Genomic DNA, 19,324 nt, shown 5'->3' with positions numbered 1-19,324 from the left:
AAGTTACTTAGTGAATATAAAAACAGAACAAAGGAAATCTGATATGCTTAAAGAATACTCTTATCAAGTAGATAGCCTGTGAAACAGCAGCCTCCCCTGCCAAGCCTGCCGGAGGACTGGTATCAGCCTGCTAGACTAACTGTTCCAACACATTGCTGGAGTCACCTGGCAAACTCTTACCCTGATGCTTTCTCCTCTGTGACCACATTTTCACAGCTGTGATTCAGTTTTCCTTCCCTAGTTACATTTTAAACATGTCACAACGCATGGCCTATTTTGCATTGGGTACACTTTTTAATAGAATCTAGCAAGGCTCCTTGCACATCTCCAGACAACAGTTTGGAAACATTATCTCTGGGAAAGGGCTAGCTTTTTAAATCCCAAAATGTAAATTATGCAAGTAAATCTCTAAGACTTCGGGCTCTAGCCAAGGCCTGCAGGCCATAGTGTCTCATGGGATCCATCTCTCACTGGATAAGTTCAACATGTAAAAATGGAGAGAATTGGTTCCATCAGGCAGCAAAGTGTCATTTATAAAGTTATTGGTCAACACAGGATCCGACACTTCTGAGGATATTCAGCCCACAGCATCACCTGTATGTCAGGTGAGATCTCAGATCTGATAACAAATGATACCTTCTCACTCAGCCTCACTGGCCCAACACTTGTAGTTCACTCAACCTTTGGCTTCTTGGACAAAAGATTTTCTGCCCTCCTGAAAGTGAGCAGTTGCAGGTCCATGGCTAGTGTTTCTTCCTAGCACCCCCCCAAAAAAAAAGTTTAATGGTAAGCTAGAAGGTGATAAATGTTACAGAAAGAGAAAAGGCTTCTGAGATAAGGGAGCCTGGTACTGTTGGAGGGAGAGGGTTTGTGCACAGGGTGATTTGCTGCCTCTAATAGGAGAGTTCAGAATAGGTCTTACTGAGAAGTGAGATTTGGGCAAAGACCCAAAGGAGTTGAAATGAATTAACACAACAAATATCCTGAAGAGGAACATTTTAGGCTAAGGGATTGGCTGAGAGATCCTGAGAGAGAAGCATGCCCAGAATGTTTGAGGACAAAGCAGAGCAGAGTGAAAGTAGAACACACAGAGGGAGTGGTTGGGGGCTGAGTGTGGGCATGGCACCTTGGCTTCTGCTCAGAGTGAGAAGGGCTCTGAATGGGACAGGGACAGCCACATGATCTGACTTAGATTCTGAAAGGAAGTGAGATTGAAAAAGGACCAAGGCAGATTGAGGGAAGAGACCAATGCTCAAACCCAGTGCCTCACTCACCCCAGGGTGGCAATCCTGGATATATTCCAAAGGCTGAGCCAAAAGCACTTCCTATAGAACATTACAAAATGCCAAAACTTTTGGCCTCAGCAATTGGAAGAATGGTAGTTGCCATCAGTTAGACTAACACTAGTGTCAGAAAGTACTAATGTAGGATTGTCTATACTCTTCAATAACAAAAGGAGGCAAGCCTGCTAAAGACACTTAGCAATCTGAATCATTTTAAAGTAATTTATTCTATATGAGCCAATATCACATTCATATAGCAAACCATGAGGGCTTAAGCAGAAAAATTGGATCTAGAGGGGTTTTGTTTGTTTGTTTGTGATACTGGAGATTGAACATAGGGGTATTTTTACCATTAAACTACATCATTTTTTTTTTTTTTGAGACAGACTGCCCTCAGATTTGCAATTCTTCTGCCTCAAACCTCCTGTGGAGTTGGAATTACAAATGTGTACCACCACATCCAGCCAAAATAAACCTTTTTTACATATATTTCATAATGCATACATGTGAATTATCATTATATATCATATATAACCACTATATCACATATAATTATCTATATCTATACCTATATGTATCTCTCTCTCTCTCTCTCTCTCTCTCTCTCTCTCTATATATATATATATATATATATATATGAAATATATAATATAGGATTCTTTTTGTTTGTTTGTTTGTTTTTCTTTACCACTGAGCCACATCCCCAGTCTTTCTTGTGTATTTTATTTAGAGATAGGGTCTCACTGAGTTGCATAGCACCTTGCTAAATAGCTGAGGCTGGCTTTGAACTCCTTATCCTCCTGCCTCAGCTTCCAGAGCCACTGGGATTACAAGTGTATGCCACCATATCCAGCAAGGATTCTTAAAGAAGTAATTTCTGGCAAGGCATAGTGGCACATGCTTGTAATCTGAGCCACTGGGGAGACTGAGACAGGAGGATTGCAAGGCCAGCCTCAGCAATTTAGTGAGGCCCTAAGCAACTTAGTAAGACCCGTCTCAAAATAAAAAATGAAAAGGGCTGGGGATATAGCTCTGTGGTAAAATATCCCTGTGTTAAATCCCTAGCAACAAAATTAAAAAAAAAAAAAAAAGAAATAATTTTCAGAAATCTCCCTTTTCTTCTACCCAAGCCTGTTAATAAAAGCTAATAAATGAGTAAGAGTAAAATATCACATTAAGAACATTCTCTGGATTCAGTGTTACAGCATGTTCTTAGTATGTGTGAGGTTCCTACCACCAAAAAAAACAAAGAATTTTCACTGTTTGAAGTTACGTATAAACAGTGACAACTATCCATATCTTTTAATCTAATTTTTAATAAAATATATTCTATTCCCCAAATGAAAATAGACATTTGCTTTTTCTTTTTTTTTTTATTTTTTATTGTTGGTTGTTCAAAACATTACATAGTTCTTGATATATCATATTTCACACTTTGATTCAAGTGGGTTATGAACTCCCATTTTTACCCCATATACAGATTGCAGAATCACATCAGTTACACATCCATTGATTTACATATTGCCATACTAGTGTCTGTTGTGTTCTGCTGCCTTTCCTATCCTCTACTATCCCGACATTTGCTTTTTATAATTGCAGAAAATGAAGTAGAATCAAGATTTCAGATTTTCCCTTTTGTAATTGTCTGTGTAAATGCAGAATGACAGTAATTTTCTGTAATGCATATCATACCCTGGAGGATGACAATTTTTTTTAATTCATTCTAACTTCACAGAGCAAAAGTATTGAACAAATTAAAAGCATACAATCAGATGTGGTTGCTTAAAAGAGGAAATAAAGATTTTTCTGAAATATGTTTTTCTATTCTCAAAACTAAGAATTTTACTTTTCTAGAAACTTTTTTTTGTTTTAATTAGTTATACATGACAGTAGAATGCATTTATGTGCTTTGGTATATCATACATAGATGGGAAATAATTTCTGATTTTTCTGAGTGTACATGTTGTAAAATCCCATTGGTCATGCAGTCACATATATACATAGAGTAATATTGTCTGCTTCATTCTACTATCCTTCAAATCCCCACATCGCCTCCCCTCCCCTCTCTACACTTCCCTCTACCTAATCTAAAGTAACTCTATTCTCTAGTGCACTGCCCCCCATATTGTGAATTAGCATCCGCATTTTAGAGAAAACATTCAGCCTTTATTTTGGGGGGATTGGCTTATTTCACTTAGCATGATATTCTCTAACTCTATCCATTTACTGTCAAATGCCATAATTTCATTCTTCTTTAAAGCTGAGTAATATTCTATTAAATGGTGCTGGTAAAACTGGAAATTCATATGTAGCAAAATGAAATTAAACCTTTATCTCTCACCCTGCACAAAAACCAACTCAAAGTGGATCAAAGACTTAGGCCACCTAAGACTTAGAACAGAGACTTTGCACCCAGTAGAAGAAAAGTAAGCCCAAATTTTCACCATGTCAGCCTAGGATCTGATTTCCATAACAAGATCCCTAAAGCGTAAGAAGTAAAATAAGGATCAATAAATGGGATGGATTCAAATTAAAAAGCTTCTCAGCAAAGGAAACAATCAATACTGTGAGGAGAGAGCCTACAGATTGGGAGAAAATCTTTACCATATGCACTTCCTATAAAACATTAACCTCTAGGATATATAAAGAACTCAAAAAATTTAACACCAAAAAAACAAATAACCCAGTTAATAAATGGGCTAAGGAACTGAACAGACACTTCACAGAAGAAGAAATACAATCGATCAACAAATATATGAAAAAGTGTTCAACATCGCTGGCAATTAGAGAAATGAAAGTCAAAACTACACTAAGATTTCATCTCACTCCAATCAGAATGGCAATCAAGAATACAGGCAATAATAAATGTTGGCGAGGATGTGGGGAAAAAGGTACACTCCTACGTTGCTGGTGGGACTGCAAATTGGTACAATCACTATGGAAAGCAGTATGGAGATTCTTAAGAATTTTACTTTTTTTAAAATTTTTTTTAGTTGTTCATGGATCTTTATTTATTTGTATATGGTGTTGAGCATCCAAGCCAGTACCTCACATTTGCAAGGCAAGCGTTCAACCACTGAGCTACAACCCCAACCCCAGAATTTTACTTTTTAAGAGTAAAAATGTAACAGACTATTTCCTGACTGATGAAAGTGAACTTGATACACTTATGCGGCCTTAACAACAAATTCCAAAAATACAAATAAACTATGAAATATTCTAGACGCATTTGTGGGTTTATGTTTGATTTTCTGCAACAGATAGGCTTATCAGAATTATTAATTGCCAATTTTTTTTACCTAAGGATTAGAAAAATTGTATCTAATACCATTGTAGGGACCGGTAGGAGGTATGAGCTCTACTACTGAGCTCAGTAGTAGAGCTCATATCTAGCATGCATAAGAACCTGAGTTCTACCCCCACACCTAAAAGTAAAAAGTTCGCTAATCATTATACATACTACTTACGAATATCATACATGAGTTATGTGGATTATTGATATAATTTTATAGTTTGCCTTTTATGTCTCAAACTTTATTTTGCATATTAGATACTCAATATACCCTTTGAGCTAGATTTCTGGAGACATATACCCAAAACCTCATTAATTATACCCTTTGCTAACTTTTTCTAGCAGGTCTTATTCATCATTTGAGCAGCTTCTCCACCACTGGTTATTCACTCAGTCAGTCATTTAATCTCCTCTGAGCCATCCTGTTCACTGCAATATAAAAAACACTGGAGAAAACCCAATTCTGCCCTGCAGATGGAAGTAAACCAGGTGGGTGGGTGCTGAGCAGGGTGAAGCCAGAGGCAAGAGGAGGGAAAGAACTTTGCTTGATCAAGTAGAAATCCTCCCTGAACCACTCCACATTTTGTTCCCACCAGAAGTGGGCTTATTTTTGGTTTTCCTCTTTGTGTCTTGTGTTTATTTTCCTTAAAACAAGTTTGTGGGCTGGGATGCAGCTCAGTGATAGAGAATTTGACTAACCTATGTGAGACCCTGGGTTTCATCCCCAGCACTAACACTGCAAAAAATAAATAAGTGAATAAATATCACTTCTTATGGATACAGAAACCCCCATGGGAGCAAACCCTCGAAGCTCTGAACAAAACCCTGTTCTAATCATAAATTAGTTAGAAACATAGATTAGTTAGGAACATGAGCTTTGAGATAAAACAGATCTGGATATTACTCCATTACTTACTTGACCTCACATTTATTCATCTTCAAAATAGAAAACCAAGACTTCTAGAGGAATAACTAAGGAAATAAACTGTTTGACCACCCCTGTTGCCTCCCAGGGTGGTCTGAAGGACTGGCTATAAACTTTAAAGTACAGTAAGAACTTTGTATTAGCAACTAGTTTAAGCTGCTGGGAAGGCTTAATATGCAATAGAAGAAGCATGAAAAGGTAAATTGAGCGTCCAAAGTCTACAAGTGCCTTGTTTTCTTCCAGGAAACCCCTGCCAACCTTAGAATGGTAACTGCTGCTGTCCAGGAGTGGGGCAGCCTGGGAACAGCAGGTGGAAGAACAGGTCCCTTTGCCTTCCCAACTGAGAGCCTAGGGCTGTATCTTGATCTGCAAATATGGCATATGTCATCATAGTCGTGAGTCAAGGAGTATAGAGGGCCCTGCACACTTCCAAGGTAAGACTCAGAGCGGCATTGTAAGAAAAGCAGGTCAGCGACGAGCCCACCCTTCTTGTTCCTGTCCGAGCATTGTGGCCTTGGCTCTCCCAGCTCAGCAAGCTCTGGGGTGCCATCCCTACATGCTGGCTCAAGTCCCTCCTTGGGGTACGCAAGAAGTTCCGCACCCCCAGACCTCCCTAGCACCCTAGGAACATTGTAAAGGGGAGACAAATTTGGACAAACAACCATGGAGAAAGTAGTTTGGCAGGCACAGAGTGCTTGCCAAAGACATGAATTCAATGGGATTTGATGACTTCCTTTTCCCATTGTAAAACAAAGAATGCTGTTCATCCAAACTGATGTTGGCAGCCAGGGAAAAGGCTCCAGTGCTGCAACCTTGGGCTTCAACTACCCCACTAGCTCTGTCTCTGAGGAAAAGTCAGCCCAGAGCTGCCTCCCCTTCTGTCTCTGTGACAGTAACCTGAAATCCTCAACAACCGAGTCCCCTTGTATAAACAAGCAACTGAGACCCAGGCCTGAGCCTCCTCACAAATGCAGCTGTTGAGGAGCCGAACTGTACATGGGAGCTACTACCTATGAGAGCTGTATACCAAAAGAATATTTCTACCTCTAGTGCAATGTTGAGGCTAGAACAGGCATCTTTTGTATTAATTTACGTATTTCATCACTAACTCAATAATCAGAAAGTGCTCTCGAAACCACAAAGCATTACCCAAATATAAAATGGTATTTTGATTGCTGTGGCCAATCTGTTGGAATTAAACTGACGGGTTTTGTCGGCTGGGTTTCATAATCTTTCTCCTCTCACAGTGTGTGATTTTTCCAGAGTACAAGGTGTGTTCTTATTTTAAAGTGCAGAAAATTAAGATGATTTTATTTTTAGGATTTCATAATCTTCCTTGGAATAATTAAAGAGACCTGAGGGTAATCTAAAACCAGGGCTTGGGAATCATTGGTTTAACCACTTGGGAAGTAGCTAAACAAGGCTGGGTATCCAGGGGGACTTGAAAATCAAGTTTGAATTTTTTTTCACAACTCTGTATCTCTAAGCTAGCCACTGTTGCCACTCACAAGTGAGCCTCTAACAAGACCCCGGCAAGAATTTTGCTTTAGGGTTGTGGGCAAAGTTGGGGTGGGATAGGAAGAAAGGGAAAGAACAGGATTCTCCCCTCTAGTCAAGAAGTCTGATCATGATTTTTTCTAGTCTGTTGTCCACTCGAGGGGGGGAGTCTACTTATGGCTTTCCCTTTATCCACCCATGGTTTCAATTCTTCTTTTTTGTTGGGGAGGAGATGTACTGGAGATTGAACTCAGGGGCACTCGACCACTGAGACACATCCCCAGCCCTATTCTATATTTTATGTAGAGACAGAGTCTCACTGATTTACTTAGCACCTCACCTTTGCTGAGGTTAGTTTTGAACCCTCCATCCTCCTGTCTCAGCCTCCCAAGCCCCTGGGATTACAGGCGTGCACCACCACGCCCGGCTACAATTCTTCATGATTGTGTTTTGTTTTGTTTTGTTTTGAGTTCCAGGGATTGAACCCAGGACTTTAGGCATGCTAAGCACATGTTCTGCCACTGAGCTGTGCCCCCAGCATTCTCTTCACATTTTTTGAACCCTCAGAGCAGTACTTGCCCAATTCCCCAGGGCAAAACCTGAAGCCACAACCTGGACATAGTAGCGCTCAATGTGAGTTTAGGGGAGGAGACGAAAGTCCACTCACACCCAAGATCTTTTCTTATGGCCATCACAGAAGTCCTCATACCAAACAGAGAGTTTTAGAATTAGATTGGTTGGTTTTTGTTTGTTTGTTTGTTGTGGGCTGGGGACCAAACCTAGGGCCTCAAACAGGCTAGGCAAGCATTCTACCCCAGGCTACATTCCCAGCCCAGTATTCCTTAAGTCGCCAACTGCTATAAATATTCCACTTAGCATATACAACTTCTTCCTTTTTCACAGACATCTCTCTCTGGGGGGATCCTCCATCTGCTGTCTGACCAAAGACATGATAGGATTTCAGGAGCCTGCTTTTAAGATAATCAAGTTTCAAACATTAATACAGATCTGGATCTTAAGGGGATCAGGGAAGGGGGAAGGTCAGAGTGTGAGCCTGTAACAAGACCCTGGCAAGAAGGCACTGGCTCTCTCAATGCCCTTCTGTCCTAATTAAAGACATAGCTCATTATTTACCTCCTATTTAACTGTAGCCAGCAAGTTTCTTAAAATTAAGGTATAAGAAAAGACCAAATTATCAAACAACTTTCTATCTACCCACCTGAAAATGCCAACTCATCCTATAAAACGAAAGTGCTGGAAGTTGGTTCTATTTAAAGATCATAATGGTCTTTTTAAAAAAAATTCTTTTTATCAATATGTGAGCATGGTTTTAAAAAACAAAATTCTTTTGTTCCGTGTAAGATAAACCTTTCCAACACAGCATTTTATTTATTTATTTATTTTGGTGATGACGGTGGAATCCAGGGTCTCATGAATGCTAAGTATGCTTTTGACCACAGAGCTACACCTCTAGCCCCAACCAGTAAGGTAATTGAAACCATCATCATCCCCAGCATGTGTCAATAACATACAGACGGGTTCTGTCCATCACAGAGACCTTTGTACACCATGATTTGACAGTGAGTGAGTGGGGAAAGAGGTGAGGTGTGAGGTTTGCATTTTGCAGGGGTGGTGGGAAGGCCTGTCCTGCTGTTGACAGCTGGAGCAGTGGGCATCTGACATGGTGGCCCCTAGTCAAGGTAGAGACCATCACTCCGGTGGTGGGTAATTTCTGCAGTACTTTTAGGAACCACTACAGAAAGTTTTTCTCTACAGATCTCCCCAGTTTTCTTGGAGTTTATTCTTTAATAAACTCTTCATAAGAAAAAAGCTGAAGTGGGTTTTGTTGTCTCACAAAGAATGCTGATAATAAAGAATTATGGATGTGTAATGAAAGACAGTGGTCTCATGCTCTTCCTAAGCCCTATTTTCAGAAGCAACGCCCAGCCATTTTAGCTATACTTCTGGTTATATTAACTCTACATGCAAAGTTTCGACAGGATTTTGTGAACTTGATATGATTCCTAATGGGGTTCAAATACACTACTGTGGCATAAAATATCATCTTGAGCAGAAATTGTTTGAGTTTCCCTGAAATTCCTTTTCTACTTAAAAGGGGATCCTCCCAAATGATTCAATTATCATAAATCCCCTCCCAAGGAACAACCAGGGAAAATTAACTCTCATCCTTGGAGACAATGAGAAGTCCTCGCTACATCTAAACAGACATTGTCTCGAAACTACCAAATATCCCATCCATTCTAAGTTCCATTTATCTTTCCTAGAAGTTGATTGTCTTCCTATACAGAGAGCTTTCTCTCCCTTATCTTCTGTTATTAAAATATTAAGATATTAAGATGGTATAAAACCCCTAATTCTTTTTTTTTTTTTCTCTCAGTGCTGGACATCTAACTCAGGGTCTCCTTTAGGCTAAGCAACTACTCCATCTCTGAACTATTCCCTTAACCCCCCCAAAGAGGCCAACTTCAATCAGCATGATAATGAAGTTCCCTCTGCCTAATCTGTTTACGGAACAGATAAACTAGAGTAACCCAGTGTTAGAGTTATTTTTCTATTGTTCAGTCTCCCTGTCCCTGACTTACAAGGAAAGTGACTTTGAAATGACCAATCTGCCTTTTTTTTCTGCTTTCTTCAGTCCTTTCTTCTCCATATAGCCCTCTTCTTCTATCACATAAAAAAAAAAATTGTTTTACTAATTTATTTGCTGCTGATTCTGAAAAAAAAGCCAATTAAGATTGTTAAGCTAAATTGTTACAATTTTGTCTTTTGACGTTGTTCATTTACTAAGTTTTTCAAGTTAAGAAACAAAAACAAAACAAAATATTTCTTGCTCTTATTTCCATACGTTCCAACTGATCTAGCAATGCCTACCAGAATCAGAATCTTTACTCAATTTGCTCAAGATACACTAAGAGTGGATGGCATAAGATGCAATAAAAAGTGAGTTTCAGTGTCCAGCAGGGGCTTGCTACAACATCATGCGCGCGCGCGCACACACACACACATACACACACACACACACACACAATGACATAAATAAGATGTATGTGTCATAAAGTAAGTTATAATACAAGCTGAGGCAAAGTCTAGAAATGAATTTTGTTCAAAAATGATGCAGGTAAACTAACTTCACAAACTTTCAACATCCACTGACTTACAATGGCAGCTATAAAAGTCAACAACATACAATAAGGCAGTTTTGTCGATCTTTCAGTTTCAAATATTTATTCTTATTTATTTATTCTTTAATTAATTTTAATATCATATTGTTTCTTAAAAATTACCCAAGTAATAAATTAGCAATGTATCAGAGTCAAATAACATATGAGCAAATAAAATGAAAAGTATGTGTGTGTATGTCTCTCTGTCTTTTTTGTGTGTGGTGCTGGGGACTGAACCCAGAGCCTTGCACATACTAAGCACATGCTCTACCACTGAGCTCTGACCTGGCCAAAAATGTGCCTTACCTCACCACACTGCCTTTCCTCCTTCCCACAAAAGGGTGCGTTTCCTTCCAGGATTTCCCGGATAGTGGGTTGTATGGCAGAAAATCACCTTGACAAATGGAAGGAGAGCAAAGTTGTTAAGAACTGAGCCCTGCCATGAGGGGAACCAGAGTTCACACTCTTACTGTGTCATTTGGTAGCTTTGTGACATTGGGCAAGTTCGTTAGGTTCTGAGATGGGCAATCCTATTGGTAGCACATGGATGATTATGAGGTCTACCACATACAGTCATCAGGTAAAGTCCCTTGCCAACAAGGGGACTCCCAGTAACCTAGCCTCAATGATCACCCAGCAGTTGAAACCCATCCTACTCTCACCATTCTGGGTCCTCCCATATGCACCAACTCTTACAGAGAGATTGAAATCTTACCAATTAAGTGTATATTAGCCGGGGATACAGCTCAGTAGTATATATGATATTTTAATCCTTTTTTTCTTTCCTTCTCCTTCCTTCATTCATTTCTTTCTTCCTTCCTTCCTTTCTCTCTTTCTTTCTTTCCTCATTTCTTTTGTGGTGCTAAGGGTTGAACCCAGGGTTTCATGCATGGTAGGCAAGTGTTCCACCACTGAGCCACACTACCAGTCCTAATTAAAGAGTTTTTAAAAGAATTAGTAGCTTTGTAGGAAATAGCCCTAAAAAGCCAAATGCTTTTTACAGATGGAAGAGGGGGGGAAAAAAAAGACACAATTCTTACCCAGGAAAACGGAAGCTTCGTTTGGGTAAACTAAGCAGTAGAAGCGGTGTTGCCTTGGAGCAAGGGTGCGAACAAATGACTGCACACTCTGATTTATAAACAGAAAAGTAAACAAAGATGGCAATTTGTGGGACTCTTCTCAGCAAAAGCTTTAAGTAGCACAAAAATTACTCATGTAAGAAATATTACTGAAAATTACAACTCTAATTAGCTCACGGGGTGAGGACAGTCATAGAAACCATATGAAGCCAGATGGAAAGATGCATAGCCAGGAACCACAACAAACGCTTCCTCAGCCAAAACTCATATGGATTTCAAACACCTCCAAAGTATCCCTGGAAAATCCTTTTCTGGTGATTGAGGAAATTGTCAGACAAATAGGAAATCTTTCAGAGTTTTTGTTGGTGCTTCTGCAGAGAACCAGGGACATGAGGACAGTTGATTTGAACATTAGGATTGCTGCATAGTGGCAAGGCTATGTCAGGATGGGTTTCAGACATCCAGCTCTGCATGGGAGGCTACCCTGCCCCCAGTTCCAAAAAGTAAAAGGTACCTGTCAACAAACCTCACCCCTCCCCTGCTAGTGGAAAACATCACCACTGCTAGCTTTGCTGGTGTTAGAGGCACACTTTGCAGGGATCTGCCGCTCACTTCCCCAGGCCCTGCCCTATCCCTGGTTCCACAGAGGGTATGTGCTCCCAGTTCTCACCTCCCTACTCATACCTGGTTCCCTCACCATTTTTCTGTACTCATTCTTGGAAAACAACATGACCTGAGTGTGACAAGACCATCACTTGCTTTCTAGCAGATGTCACAATTACAAAGGTGGTCATAATTACAAAAGCCTAAGGAATCTAGATTTATGTGTGAACTTTTCTGATTTTTATCTTTATCTTTTGGTTAAAATGCATAGCCACGGGCAATATTTGGCCCACAGGCAATATTTGTCCTGTGAAGATGGAGGACAAGCGTGATGTGTCTATATAAGCCAAGGAATGCCAAAGATGGCCTGCAAACCACCAGAGGTTAGGAAGAAGGAAGGAAGGAATTTTCCTCTTCAGGTTTCAGAAGGAACCAACACCTTGATTTTCAACTCCTAGTCTCTAGAACCATAAAAAAAAATAAATAAATTTCTGTTGTTTTAAAGCTACTCTGTTCAGGGTACTTAGTTATGGCAGCCCTAGCAAATGAACACAGATTTGGGAATTTTATACCCTTTGGCCTAAACCAAATATATGAATATTAGACATCACTGAGTCACAGGGGTCATCTTTGCACACCATGTTGGTGGCTACCCACTGATAAGATCACCCTACTCACACAGCCTGTGATTGAAAGGAAGTTCCCAGGACAGAAAAGCATTGAGCGAGTGGGCACACCACAGGCCAGAAGGGTATTGGGCAGTATGAAGTGACTTGGAAGTGAGTCTGAATTCTGTTTTCTCAGGAGACACAGCTCTTTCTGAGGACGCTGACCCAGATTCTACTGGGGATTTACTTACCAAGCTAGACTGAGACTGTAGGAAGTACACCCCAACCTCCACCTCCCCCAGATTGAGCTCACCAGAGAGGGTGGAGGGAATTCAGTGTGGTTGCACTGTTACTCTTGCTCTCAAAATCATTCCCAGTTTCAGATAATAGGGTTTCTATGGGCTGTACTCAGGCTGAATCATTCCTTTGAGTGGATGCAGAAGAAACTCAAGAGGAATCTGTGGGTCTTTGCTGGAGAGGGAGGAAGCCAGTCCCAGAGAGCCGAGTGGGGTGGTCATTAGGAACTTACAGGTGAATGTGGATGGAGGGCAGGAACCAGGAATGCAGATGCTGTTTTGGAAGTGGGAGGCCAGTCACTCGAAGGCACAGAGTTCTGGAGTAAATGTGTAAACAAGCAAGTGTGCGGAAACCTTGCCCCTTCATGTTTCAGATCTTGTGGTCCAGACGTGGAAAGTTGGTTGAAAGAAGTAACATCGGGCCAAACAGCAAGAGAAATGGGCCTCTTGTCTGCTCTGTAGAGCTAAAGAGGCCTGTACTAGATTCCCTCACTAATTGGGCGGCCAGATCAATACTCCTGTGTGTCCTCACGCGGTTAAATCTGAATTTCAGATAAACAATGAAAAATTTACAGTATAAGTATGCACAAATACTGCATGGGACATATTTAAACTAAAAAAGTGATGAATTAATTGGATTTTTTTTTTGCGGGGGGTGGGGGGAGGGTACTAGAGATTGAACCCAGGAGTGCTTTATCACTAGGCTACATCTCCAGTCCTTTTTAAATTTTTAATTTGCTTTTGGTCCTCAGCCCCCCTTTTAAAAAAAACATTTATCTTTTGTAGTTGTAGTTGGACACGATAATTTTATTTATTTATTTATTTATTTATGCGGTGCTGAGACTCGAACCCAGGGCCCCTCTTTTTATTTTTTATTTTGAGACAGGGTCTTGCTAAGTTGCATAGGGTCTCCATAAGTTGCTGACGCTGTCTTTGAACTTGCAATACTCCTGCCTCAGCTTTCTGATGTACACTACTATGCCTGGAATTTTCATCTAACTAGGTGTCCTGTATTTTTTGCCAAATCTGGCAACTCTCTCCCAGGCAGCAAAAGAAGTGCCTCTACCTACTTCAACTGCATCCTTTTTGTCAACACTCAAAAACTATGCACATAGGGCTGGGGATGTGGCTCAAGCGGTAGCGCGCTCGCCTGGCATGCGTGCGGCCCGGGTTCGATCCTCAGCACCACATACAAACAAAGATGTTGTGTCCACCGAAAACTAAAAAAATAAATAAATATTAAAATTCTCTCTCTCTCTCTCTCTCAAAAAAAAAAAAAAAAAAAAAAAAAACACAACTATGCACATAAAGGCTTAAAAAAAATCCACAGGTCTGCAGAGAAAAGCAGGGTTATCAGAACAGGAAGAAACATGGTAAATTAAGCCTCTCTTCCTGCCTCACACAGTTTGAAGGTCATGGTGATGACAGCCATTAGAGACTCAAACCCAACAGTTCCTCATCTCCAGACCAAACCCTAGTTAGTTGAGGATATTTCAACGTCTTTCATAATTACTACCCAAAGATACAGTATTGAATGCAGCTGCAGTGCCAGAATATGGTTTGGGACAAGGCCTGAAGCAGTTTTTCCCAGAGCTATTATAAGGAAGTCATCATGAAACAAAATGAATCCACTATGGTTGAAAACCGTAGTGCTGACCCCAAATATTTTTAATGTGTGGAGCTAGCTGGCAAGCCGAGAGCCTGAGAAAACAGAAAGAGCTGTTTGGCTTCTTTGAAATGCCCAGCCCTTCGAAGTGTGGCTTTTTCTGCACACTGTTAGCTGTGTTCCAACAGGCACAGGGCCAACTTAGGCGATTCCAGTGGGGGGATGTTGGCAGAAGTGCAGTTTGGCCTTGACAGCTTCATTTGGAGGACAGGAAGGGGTGAGGAGGGAGGGCAGGGGGATTAGGAGGCCAGGGGACAAGTCCCTACCTCTGGGTCGTACCTCCGAGTTTTATCAGCAACATTTACATGCTATCCGCTCCTTGCCACAACTCTGTGAACAGCTGATTTCTCCTTTTTACAGATGGCAAAACAGCATTTCTAAAGTTATCTTGTGGATGAGAATTCAAACTCAGCTTTTTTTAAAATAATGTTTTAGTTGTTGATAAACATTTATTTATTTATTTATATGTGGTGCTGAGTAATGAACCCAGTACCTCCCACATGCCAGGCAAGTACACTACCACTGAGCCACAGCCACAGCCACTTTATTTATTTAAGTACTGGGGATTGAACCCAGGGGCGTTCTATCATTAAGCTACACCCCATACACACACTTTATATTTTTTAATTTTGAGGCAAGATTTTGTTAAATTGCCTAGGCTGGCCTTGAACTTATGATCCTCCTCCCTCAGCCTCCCAAGTCACTGGGATTATAGGACACAGTGTGCGCCACTGTATTCAACCAAACTTCATTTTTTGTATAGATGATACACTCACATGGTTCAAAACTCAAAATGTATGCAGGAATATAGTGAAAATGTAGTCTCCTCAGGCCTGAGCCTCCTAGCTCACTTTCACACAAGCAATTAATGTTCTTTATTTCTTATATGTCCCTCCACAGAGATTTTATAAACATATTTTTTCTGATTTCCTATTTTTAGACAGAGCTTAGTTTACCATGCACAACTACTTTGTTACTCTGACTTAAGCCAAGCTCTTTACATCTTTGTCTAATGCTTTTTCCTGGAAATAAATAAATAAATGAGCTGCTGGGTAGAGCATTTGCCTAGCATTCCCAAGGCCCTGGGTTTGTTTCTAGGCACCACAACAAAAATAAATAAATAAGTCCCCATTATAAAATATAGTAAATATGGCAAATACTAAAAATGTGGGGAAAAAAAATCAAACTATCACATTTTGGCCTGTTCTTCCAAAGTGTTAACAGTTTCATGGGTTTTACTTCAGGCTTTGTGAAATATTTTGTGTGGGTCCTTTCTAGGACACTTTCTAGTACACTGCAGTCTTGCCTTTGGGCAGAATTACGGGCAGAAAGACAATGTGAAGAAGAGAAGAAATCGAAGCAGATAATTTGTTCTGGGGAGGCAGGAAAAATATGCACCAGGAAAAGTCAACTAATCCGGAGAGAAAATGAATATATATTTATCCTTTTGAAGACCTTTTTTTTGCTGAACCCTGTTTTGTGGAAAGTACCTGTTTTGTGGAAACACACATGCTAAAATAAAGCCAAGAGCAGAGAGAAAATAAATGGGCAGGCCATTTCAACACCGCGAACAGCAGGAAGCCTGGGGGAGCTGACAAAGCTGGAGGAGGGGGTCCGAGACGGTCCTCTGGAAGAGTGCCCTGAACTGGACCTTGGCCAACCTGCAGGGTTAAGCCAGGTGATGGGCAGAAGAGGCATTCCCACAAAAGGGATTGCAAAATTAAAGATAGTTGAGTATGGTGGCAGGAAGCAGGTGTGTAATATGAAAGGAATTTTGGCTTTATCCCCAGGGTGGCCTGAAGCTCTTGAAAGATTCCAAGCAGGAAATCAACACCATTGGAGTTATACTTTGACAAAGACCAAGTCTGGCAGCGCGAGAAAAATAAATTAGGAGTGGATATGGTGGAGGGGGGGTGCGGTCTAGAAAACTGTAATTCATAAATCCAGGTGAGAGAAGATGGTGGTATGAAGAAAGACTGGGGGTGTCCCTCAGGATGGAGACATTTGACAGAGTGGATTCTAAAAAGGTTGTATATGTGAATTTGGTAACTGACTGGTAGATTTGGTGACCGACTAGTAAATTTGGTGGGGATAAGAATGGCTCCCAACTGGAGGCGTGAGCATTTCTGGACTCAAAATTCTTCACTGGCTCCCCTTTGTCCACAAAGGTTTAAGTTTCTAAATTTAGCATGAAGACTCTCAATGGCATCATTGAAACTTCCTTCATAATGTTACTAAGTCTCTCTCTTTCCGAGCTTGTACTTGAGACATACTGGAATGCAGAGAATTCCCCAAGCAAGCTGTCTCTTTGTCCCTGTCCTTCTCCACCCATCTCGGCTTCCGGAAACACTCTCCATCCACCAAGCCCATCTCAATGCCACCCTCTCCCTAAGCCTTCCCAGGCCTCTGACCGTTTCCTCCCTTTTCTTGTTTGGAACTACTCTCCTTCCCCCAGGCTCCGGGAGCACTTTGATTCTCTATTTCCTGAAACACCACATTTTACATTTTACTTTTGGTAGAAGTGTCTTATTTTTACTAGAAAGTTAAAGGCTCCTTGAAGGCAGAGACCACAGCTTCCTTGGAAGTTCAAGGAATGCTTGTTGAATTGAAATGAACACAAATTAGAAAAAAAAAAAAAGAATTTCAGAGCCAGGAAGGTTTTCAATAAAAGAGAATCAGGTGGCACAGGGGATTTAGTTGGGTCAATAGCATCAAATCTGTGAGAAGATCCTGAAGGCAGGAAGGACGGGGAGTACAGTAAGTGGTGAAGCCACGACCTTGGGCCCAGGACAAAGGTTGGGCCTGATCTGAGCGTCCCTGCTGCAGGTTGCAGGCCTCAGGACTGTGAAGGCCTCCTCTAAGAAGCAGAGGTTCACAGATGTTGGTGGATCATGACTAGCTCAGGACCAGGGAACAAGGTACTTTTATGGGGAAGTGCCTGAAGTCAGACCCTAACCCAAGGGGTTAGAGAATCCAGAGGGCTTCTTGAAACACTCTGAAATCTTAAAAAACAAACAAACAAACAAACAAAAAACCCTGCCAGTTCCTCACCAAAATGGGAATCATTCCTCTTTTCTTACCCTCCCTCAGTCCTTTCTGTCAATTTCCACACCATAAAGGACCCTGCAGTGGCCACAGGCCAGGCTGTAGCCCTAAAGCAATTTGTTCCAGTTGAGCATTTCTCTTTCAAAGTTGAGGTGGAAGACAGGGGCGAGGGGGAGAACTGTGGTGGGGAGGTGTCCTGTGGCTGTTCCTGGCCTGAGCAGAGGCCTAATGTTCTGAGTGCCTCCTTATGTGTAGGTCCCCAAGATCAAGGTATACTTTGTACTGTACTCAGACATTAAATATCCCCCAAGGGTCTACCTGTTAAATCTTGGTCCCCTGGGTGGCACTATTGGTTGGTGATATGGACCTCAAAGAGGTAGGACCTTCCAAGAGGTCCTTAAGTCATTGAGGATGTGCCCTAGATGGAAATTGGGGGGTCACAGTCTCCTCTTCTTCCTCTCTGGCCTTACTTTCTGGCTCATGAGGTGAGAAGTTTTTCTCTGCCACATGCTCCTGACATAATGTGCTGCCTGGTCAAAGAAATGGGCACACTCAGTCACAGACTGGAACCTCAGAATCATAAGTCAAAACAAACCTTTTATCTTTACAAGTTAATTATCTCAGGTATTTAGTTATAGTAACTAATACATTTTGTTACCCCCAGATTCTATCTTCCAATCAAAGGAAGGAAGAATCAACTAGGAGAAAATAGAAGTTCCATGAATCTTCTTCAAAATACAAAAGGGAAGGGCAGGCTTGGGAGTCCCATTCCTAGGAATAAATACATTCTAAAATACATTCTAAACTTTTTTTTATGACACTTGGAATTGAACCCAGGTGTGCTTTACCACTGAGCCACATTCCCAGCCCTTTTCATTTTTTATTTTCAGACAGGGTCTTACTAAGTTGCTTAGTGCCTTACTAAGCTGCTGACACTGACTTTGAACTGTAATACTTCTGTCTCAGCCTTCCGAGCTTCTGGAATTACAGGCATGTGCCACCATGCCCAGCTAAAACATTCCACATAAGAAGTCCAAAGTTTCCACCTTTGGAGGTCCAAGGAACTATAGGCCAAGTGGAGAACTTTGGAATTGCTTGTAAATGGTACTTTACTATCTCCACAAAATCAAAATCTAGAGCTCTTACTCTGCATGCAGTATATTGGGTTATGAGAAGGATGAGGAGGAGGGGAACAACTGGAAGAAAAATTGAGGGAAAGGAGCAAAAGCAACTAGAGATGTCTCAATGTAGTTTATAGCTACTTACCAATGGGGAAGAAGCACTAAGATTACCAAAAGAAGCGTCAATTATATTTTAGTTGTTGATGAACCTGTATTTTATTTACTTATTTATATGTGGTGCTGAGAATGGAACCCAGTGCCTCACACGTGCAAGGCAAGCACTCTACTGCTGAGCTACAACTCCAGCCCCAAGAAGCGTCAATTCTTTATTCATTTATTCACTCACTCATGCACTTAAGGAGGTCCAAACATTGGAGCGGGGACAAATGTCTAAGGAGTCTTCCATTATGAGCATAGAAAACTGAGAAATCTATAGATGGTAATACAAATGCAACAATAAAGGTTGAAAAAAGACCTTGCAGAATTTCAATAAAAAGCTTTTAAGTCAAATTGAAGAGGAAAAGGGAAAATAACATTGTCATTGAGTGTCCAAGAGTGAGTAGGATCATGTTCTAAAAAGACTTAGAGAACAGTACTAAGACTTTAGAAGAAGGCTGGGGGGGGGGGGGGCGTAGCTCAGTGGTTGAGTGCTTGCCTAGCATTTGTGAGGCTCTCAGTTCAATGCTCGCTCGGCACTATGAGAGATTAAAAGAAAGGAGACTGGTCA

This window comes from Marmota flaviventris, chromosome 12 (assembly GCF_047511675.1).
Source record: "Marmota flaviventris isolate mMarFla1 chromosome 12, mMarFla1.hap1, whole genome shotgun sequence".
Taxonomy (NCBI): domain Eukaryota; kingdom Metazoa; phylum Chordata; class Mammalia; order Rodentia; family Sciuridae; genus Marmota; species Marmota flaviventris.
Note: the sequence above shows the minus strand (reverse complement) of the source record.